We start from the raw sequence: 8598 nt of genomic DNA, 5'->3' as shown, positions 1-8598 counted from the left end.
TACATTTGAAGAGGTTTTTAAGCTAATTTCAAGATCACTTTTATCTCAAAAGTCCGAAATATCACATTTTTTTGCTTATTTCAAGCAAAAACGTCTTGTATTTGCTGTTTTTCTTATTTATTTTTCAAACTGGAGCTCAAAACTTCAAATACGGTCACAGCAGTTAAAGAGAAAGCTCCATCTTTTTCCTTTGAGTCTCCCACTGTTGTTGATTTTACTCTCACGTGTTGTTGCAGCCATTTGGATCTGATTGGCTGCTCCCGACGGGGGCTCCCCTCCCCTCCCCCTCCCCTCCCCTCCTCTCAGACAGGCAGGAGCGATGCTGAGGTTACAGCAGCTCACATCCAGCTACAGAGCGTCTGCTCCCTCTTTGTCTTCCTGCATGTAGCTCTCACAGGGGGGACACAGCATCTTAATGATGGCGTGACCCCCGCCCCAGCGCACACCCCCTCCTTATTCACATGGTAATTGAATGTGTATCCAAGTCTGTTTCTGTGGGCCCCTCCTCTAGTCCAGACGGACGCAAACCTCAGGCCGCACAGAGGTGAAATGTGCACATAAACATGCAGACATGTTTTAATTCGTCTGCCTTTAATAACTCAATTGATGTTTTTAAGGTAAATGTAACTCTTTGAATGGCTATTTCATGAATCTGGAGTTTGGGGCAACAAGATGTATCAAATTCAAGCGCCTGAGTTCACACAACACTGATTAAAGCCAACTAGTACTTTTAGGATCCAGTGTTTTTTGCAGAACTGAGCAGGAAAACAACTGCAGACCCTGTGGCCCAAAATGTAAAGGTTTGAGCAATCTTGAACTTCAGAAACACCTAAAATAAGCACAACCTCCTCAATGAAACAATATCATCTGTAATGTTTTCTTTTCGGGTGGTGCCTGGTGAGGCCTAAGAAAATGTATGAACAGTAGAAATTGCAGCGGTCGTGTCAATGAGTGAATGAATGAATCTCTACACACTGTAACATTAAACGTGCTTCTATACTGCAGGTCAAACACGTCGTTGAAATGGTTAAAAATGGAGAAAGACACCAACTAGAAACCAGTCTACAAACTATATAAACCTGGAATTTGAGATTTCAATGTTGCCATCTTTGTCTTTTTGGAGCCACAAGTGACCAAATTTGGACAAGATGGGGCTGCAAAGGGATTCTTGAAACCTAATTGGACAAAAATACACATCTGTTATGCCTTTATTTTATATTCAATGGACTGCAGAAGTGACCGACATTTTTACAAACTCAGGGTTTTTTTGTTTGTTTTTTTATTAATGGGAGTCATACAGACCTGTTTAAAAACACCTTCTGAAACTTGAGGGTTTCATAGATGTTAAATGGGTCCAATGCTTGGGGTGACAAACTGTTTTAAAGTTTGTTTGGCTTTGAAAACAAGTGGTGCAAATAAGAAGGAGAGAGAGATCTGGCTGCATCTTAATTAGACTAAACACCAAGCCAAACGTTCCCAGCAGGCGAACTGTATTTCACATCAGGTCTGAATGAGTTACAGCACTTCCGCTTCCGTTTTGATAGAGGGACCCATCTTGTATAGAGCTCGTCACCTAGGTAACCAGCCTGGCTGGTCTGGCAGGAATACGTAGTGATGGAGATGATGAAAATACAACTTTATGCCGATGACACTGTTATTTATACACATGCTTAATCTTTAACAAAGACAGTGCAAGAACTTCAGATTGCTTGTTTACAGTCGTGTGATTATTTTAACTTTTTTACAGCCGATGGGAAAATAATTGTATTCATAAAAAGACAAAAAATATTCTAATTTAAAGCTGAAAAGCCAAGTTTGATGTTACATTTAGAATACAGTCATAATGGTCTTTATCACATATTTTGTTTTCAGATGTGTGATATAACCTCATAACTGAATCCAAACAGCCCTGAGCTGTTGCAGTCATGGCTCTGCTGGTCTGCTGGGCAGAGGGACTTCCTCCAGTAAACGTTCCCACGTCCCTTTGATTAGGAGAAGAGGTCATTACAGGTCTAAACCAAACTGATTCAGCAGCATCTGTTCACCCTCCTCCTCCTCAGGGAAATAGGAAAAGACTGGCCTGGCTGATGTTGACTCCGAGCCGTCTGCTGACCCCATAAATAGGCCATAAACTGGGTCTCTGTGTATTCAGTCTTCTCCAGAGGGGCCAAAAGGATGGAGCTGCCATCACATAATAGGCCATACAGGAGACTGCGAGAGGCATCATTCTGAGCTGTGTGCAGAAGCACCGTAACTCAGAACGAGGAAGCCAAGTAGGGTATTTACTTTCTGTTAAAACTGCAGCAGCAGGCAAACATCAGCCTCTAGTGAAATATGTCCGCCTCATTAACCTCGTCTTTCCTTTCTGGTATCTCCTTCTTTTCATTCTGAAGGCAGAATAACAAACCAGAATTCTCCCATTTGCCCCATTTCTCACCCCTGAACATTTATTTATTTGTTTTTTTTTTTTGTAAAAGCCCAAGCTGCTAAATTCAGACACGCAAACTACAAATCACAATTTAATCATCTCCCTGCTCAGCTGGAGATATCAGTCATGGATCATTAGGATCAGAAAACTAAGATTAAACCATTTAGTTCTCAAACAGAAACAAAAACAGTGAATCTACATTATCAGACATTAGACACTTCAGCCTTTTAGAGGATATCATTTATACTCTAAAGAAGCTATACATAACCACAAATAATAAGAACTTTTTTTTTTTTTTATAAAAAGGCACCTTTCGCATCCCCTGCACCGCTTCTGCCTCTTATGATTAATCTGCTCCCAGAATGAGGTCTTAAAGCTGGGCTTACAGTTATGTATAATGCAAACAGAAAATTAAATAGATTTAGTTTCATAAGACAGCTGTCATGAACAGTGTTCTCTTATCTTAAATCTGCCACAACACAACAGGAATGCAGGATCTTTGTTTGTAGAACCCGTTAAAGCTGCGTTTGAGTTGCAGGAAAAACCGGATGAACCTATATCCAACAGCTCCCCAGTCGACTGCTATACTCAACACGGCACGTAGCACATGATGCAGCTTTGCACCCCATCACCTCCCACAAACACAAGTAGAATAAGTATCACCAGTTACATAATGCAGGTTGTCGTCATCCTCCAAGGACACATCTCTAGAATTTTTAAAAAACGGCTTCTTCATTTGTCCATACTTTCCACTAAATGAATAGATGAAACTCGTCTTGGCAGTTTCAAAATAGCCTTGGTGACAAACGAAAGGCTCGGTTGATTTATTAGAAAAATGACCTTTTCCTTTACCTTGTTTGAAAACATGAGGCTCAAAAAGAATCTGACCTCACTCAGATGTGAATATGCAGCACTGAACAGCTTTTGAAAAGATGTTGCACAAAAAACACAGAAACCTTGAGCAATAAGTTCTTATCACATTGATTTGTAGCGGATCAATTATGTATATTAATGCAGTTTGATATAGCAGCAATATGTAATGTTCAAACAATGAAGTCACAAGTGAAAGACTCCATTCGGTTATGCTTATTTTCTCCAGGGGTCTGGTGTAAATTACAAATCTATACAGCAGTTTATTTGTTCAAGGTTCTCTGTTTAAATCTTTTCAAATGCTCTCTTTGTAAATCACTGCTCTGTCAGATTGCATCAGGTATGGAAAATATAACTATAAAAGAAATACATTAAGCTAAATGAACAAAAGAGAGACAATAGATTCAAGAAAATTTCATTTTTTTTTCCAGATGAGAATAATCTACAGTTGATGTAGCTGCTGAACAGCTAAAACAAAAACGCAGCAGGAAGTTTGAGATGTTCATGAGAACCGTAAATTATCGTGTCTCAAAGAAACTGAACATTCAGAGCAGAGATAAACAGGAAGATGCCATTTAGATCAGACAATCTGGGAGTCAAAACCTTAAAAAGGATCCAAAAGTAATTTAGAGGTGTTAAGGGATAAAAAGAAAAGACGTTTGTTCCTCTCTTGAAATGCTGGATACATTCAAAACTAAATGTGAAATACGACATTAACATTTCTAACACCTGCAGCGAGAAGCCAAAAGGAGGCAGTTCTGGATTTTAAGGGCTCAGTTTACTCTACTCGACTCTATAGTGGAAGATGATTAACACAAGAGAAGGTATCACCTCTCTGAATGAAATTAGCTGCAATCATATTTACTGTTCTCCCTTTCAGCTGATCGCTGCCATCTGTCTGGAAGCAGGAGGCTTAATGTCCTTTAATATCCACCCCGGCGCCACAACTTTCTCACCGTTCTCTTAGCCTCCAGGACCCATCGATACGACTGCTTGTCTGGATGTTTCTACATTATCTGCTGGCACTCAGACTTCTACAAGGCCCCGGACTGCTCTCCTCTGCCAGAGATAACTAGAGTGAGATGGAAGGATGGCAAATCTGATTACTCGACTGCTTTGAAGAAGCAAAAGGAATGAATAAAATCCATATTTAGGGAACAGTTTAGCTTCCGTTTTCATAGAAGGGATCATTTTCTATGTCTCAGCGGAGTCAAGCAGGTGAGAGCCACTAATGTTGGCTTCTCAATATCCCAGCCTTTGTATGAGGTTAGTATCAACATGTCTTGGAAAGTCAATCAGCATTCAGCCACAAAAGGAACCAAAACCACCACGAGGAAATGAATTAGAATGGCTGCCATTTACTTCCAAGCTGACTTTCTGCGAGGTCCGTGGATGAGATAGGGTGAAAACTGGCTGGTGTTTGGCAGAAAGAGGTCATTCCAAGTGGCTGCACCATTAAACACCATTAAACAAGTGTTCTTGGGCAAGATATGAAACCCAACAACCAAAGTGTTTTTCCTTTTAGTCGCTTTGAATACAGGTGTTTCGCCAAGTTGACACAAATCACCAAAAATGACCACAAACTCATGCAAGAAAACCACGATAACTGCCAAAAAGCTCTGAAACAATCAAAGATGTAGACGTGGAGAGAAGCAAAAACACAACAAAAAGAACTGAGAACAACAAAAAACTACAGACTCATAAGCTTAGTTCATCTAAAGCATGTCTTAGTACTCACTGGAAGTGTGTGGTGGTGTATTTTCCTGTAGAGACATGCCCTCTGCTCCTTTTTCTTTTCTTTTTTTTCTTGCATTTGAGACATTTTTGGACTGCAACCTTTGCAAATCAGTTGGGCAAACACTAGAGAGTGATGTCCAAGGATGTGAGGATTACAAAGACAGTAAGAAGCTCAAATCGCTGCCATCTTATCCTCGCCGTGCGTAGTTGTCATGGTTTGTCGACAGAACAGGGATTTTCTCATCAAATCTGTTGATTCAATACGTTTAATACAGGAGTGATATGAAACAACAGGTAAATTATATTTTATCATGGCCCATCACCTTTTTGACCGCTGCCGTTACCGTGGCAGCACAGGAGAAGAGGAGCTGAGATCAAATGCAGCATAGCCTAATGTTCCTTTAAGGAATCCTACAACTGCAAAACCACAGTCAGATGCATCATTAAACCGAACGGGTGCAGCAGCGATGCAAAGGCAGTACTATCTGCGACTACAAAAAGATGCAAAACAGCCACATATTGCAAATTGCAAGAACATATCACCCCAAAGAGAAGCAAGACAACCACACAGAGAGTCAAACTAGCAAAACTGTTGGAAGAAGACCCACAAACTGATGTTGAACCAGCAAAACACACAAAGACAATCGAAACAAAATGGCCACAAAGATGTAGCACTTTCCTCTTTGTTGTCTCTGTGCAACAGCAGCCGTGCTAAGCTGAGCGGGTTATGAAAACATCCATCTACAGATACGATAAAGCAGTTGATTTCACATTCAAGTGCTCCACAAAATTAAACCATATCTTTCAATATTATGAAATGCATTGTCAGTGACAACTGGAGCTTCAAATAAGTCTTTTTATATAAATGTCTTCCATCTGTGCCCATAGTTTTTAAACTCATCCCTGCCTCCAAATATAAACTGATGCAGAGTTTAAACTGGAGGAGATAAAATGGGAGTTTAATGAAAGATGAAGAGTGGCAGCTGAGACCCACATGGTTGCTGGGATATGTTTCATCATTTTATGTACTTCACTGGCTGCTGCAGAGCTGCATTAGTGAAACTGAATTACAGCCGGTTGTGCAACTCAATAGAAACGGAAGAAGAAAAAGAAGATGGGAGGCAGAGTAAAAGAGTGGAGCAGGTGGCTTCAGCTTCCTTTGTGGGCTTTTTGGCAGAAATTTACGAGTTTGTTTTGTTGGCAATGGTGGTGCGTAAACTCAAGTGTTTGCAAACTGTCATCTGCTTCATATGCTGCAGTTTGTCTGTTGTTGAGGTGCAATGCTGCAGAAATCTGCTTCACCAATGAAAGATTTTCTTTTTAGCAGTCATTCATGAACTTAGAAATAAACCTGAATCGTTACATTTTAGGTTACACATTAGTAAACTTTAGGTAAACTTTAGGATTGGATGAATAAAAAAGAATAAATATACCTGCACAAAGAATATTTATGTACTCACATACATACAAAGCAACACAACAGCAAGCGAGAAATGGAAAAAGGAAGCACAAACAAACCACAAACTACTATGAAGAGCCACAAAACGACCTCAAACATGGAGCAACAACAACAAAGATGCAAAACAATCACTGAAATTGCATCAGATACTGTGCTCAGACTTGTGAGTTCTATGCCTTGTAAAAGTGGCATTTTTTTCTACTATAAACTGCAAAGAAATAAAAACGGCACACCAAACCACAACTCCGACAGCACCCACGCAAAATCGTCTGTAAAGGTTACAGAACCGCAACATTTCAGCAAAGTGAGACGAAAGAGCTGCAAACAACCACAATTAAGTACCACACAAAGTGTCACAAAACAACCACCGATACCTGATACGGTCACTACAACGAGCACCGTAAATGTATCAGCTTTCACAAAAGTGAATTAAAATGAACTAAAAAGAACCCTCATGAATGCTGTATATCAAGCTTTTCTCATAAGATCTACGTAACGTAAGATCTGTGTAACGTAGCCAAAGCTGCCATGCCTTCCAAATGTGAGGTTTTAAACTTCATGTCTTTACCATGCTTTTAGATTTTTCACTTGGGATGATAAACAACACAACACTGTACATCAGTGCATCATTGTTGTGTCATACTGGCAAAATTATTTAGTTTAGTTAAGCTGCAGTCAGATATTGTTATCATTATCCCCGGATCTAATTAGTTTAATTAATTAGTTAGATTAATCAGTCCTTAGTTATTCCTTATTCTGTCATTCATCACAAAAATCTGGAAATTTGAAACAGCAGCCGAAAAATACAAAAGATGTTTAGTTTATGTGAATCATTTTAAATTCAGCACTTAAGTCGTGATCAAGATCAACACAAACAGATTTAAAAGCAGAAAATCAATCAATAAACTGAAGATGTGATCCAATTTACAGACAAAAACATCTTTATCAGCATCTCTTTCACCAAAATGTGCAAGAAAATGCTAAAAAGATGACCTCACTTCTGCACAGAGTACTGCCCATCATCTGGTTTTATCTAGAAACGAGTCGGAAAGCTATTCTAGACATATTTAACAGACATTTTCTTTATCAATCCACATCCTGAGTTACACTATAAGTGAGACCCACCTGATCTGCGGAACAGCTGTATCCACATCTGTCTGGGAGAGGGAAGTTGCTCAACTTCTAAGTCCAGCACAGTTGCTTCATTGGCTCGATACTTATTGGATTGCGTGCCCATTCCCACAGCTCCTGAGGGTCAAATGACGGGGATGTGTAGCTCACGGCTGCTAAGTGGTCTATTGATCAGTCAGCTGTGGCTGATGGGATGTGCTGCAGCCAGCACCTGGCAGCGCCTCCAAAAAACAGAGCATTCCTCCACAGAGGAGAATCACAGGCTGGCTGAGAGAGAAGAAGAAAATCAATCATACAGTAACTCGTGTTAATGGGCACTTAACATATAGTCAAATTTGTAAATGCAGCCTTTTTATCCCGACTTATATTCAGAGTTTACCTACCTCGCATTTAATATTTCTGTATTCCCTCAGTCACCAGCTGGTTATTTAGCTTCACTGATGGTGTTTTTTTGCTAAAACGAAGCTGATAATTGAATTATCCACCCTGCTTATAATCATTTTTAGGCAATTAGACAAAAGCCACTGATTAAATTACCCAACAATTTGCTTAGTATCCAACTAGTTGCTGAAATCACTTCATTTTTATCAAATAATCTCATTAAGAACCCAAAAACAGCATCTCCAGCAACTCAAACAGGATCTTTTTATGTCATTCTCACTTTTATAGAACACCTAATTTAATTCCATAGGTGTTCTTTTCCCCTCTCAGATTAGTTAGATACATATGTTGACCCTTTGCATTCAAACACAAATCAACACAACATGCGATTTGCCCTGAATACCATTCAGTTTGTTCCACTGACCCCTTCTCCAAGATTAAGGTCCAGTAAAGCCAGATTTGTCGTCCCAGCAAATCAAATCCCAGTTTATAAGAGCCTGTGAGGAACTACTGAAACATTACCAGTCAGGTTACACTAACCCCGTCACACGCGCTGACACTAAAACTGGGATTCATTAAACCATTCAAAGTT

The sequence above is a fragment of the Odontesthes bonariensis genome, chromosome 21 (genome assembly GCF_027942865.1).
Source record: "Odontesthes bonariensis isolate fOdoBon6 chromosome 21, fOdoBon6.hap1, whole genome shotgun sequence".
NCBI lineage: Eukaryota > Metazoa > Chordata > Actinopteri > Atheriniformes > Atherinopsidae > Odontesthes > Odontesthes bonariensis.
The sequence above is the reverse complement of the archived record's forward strand: the minus strand, read 5'-3'. Positions refer to the sequence as shown.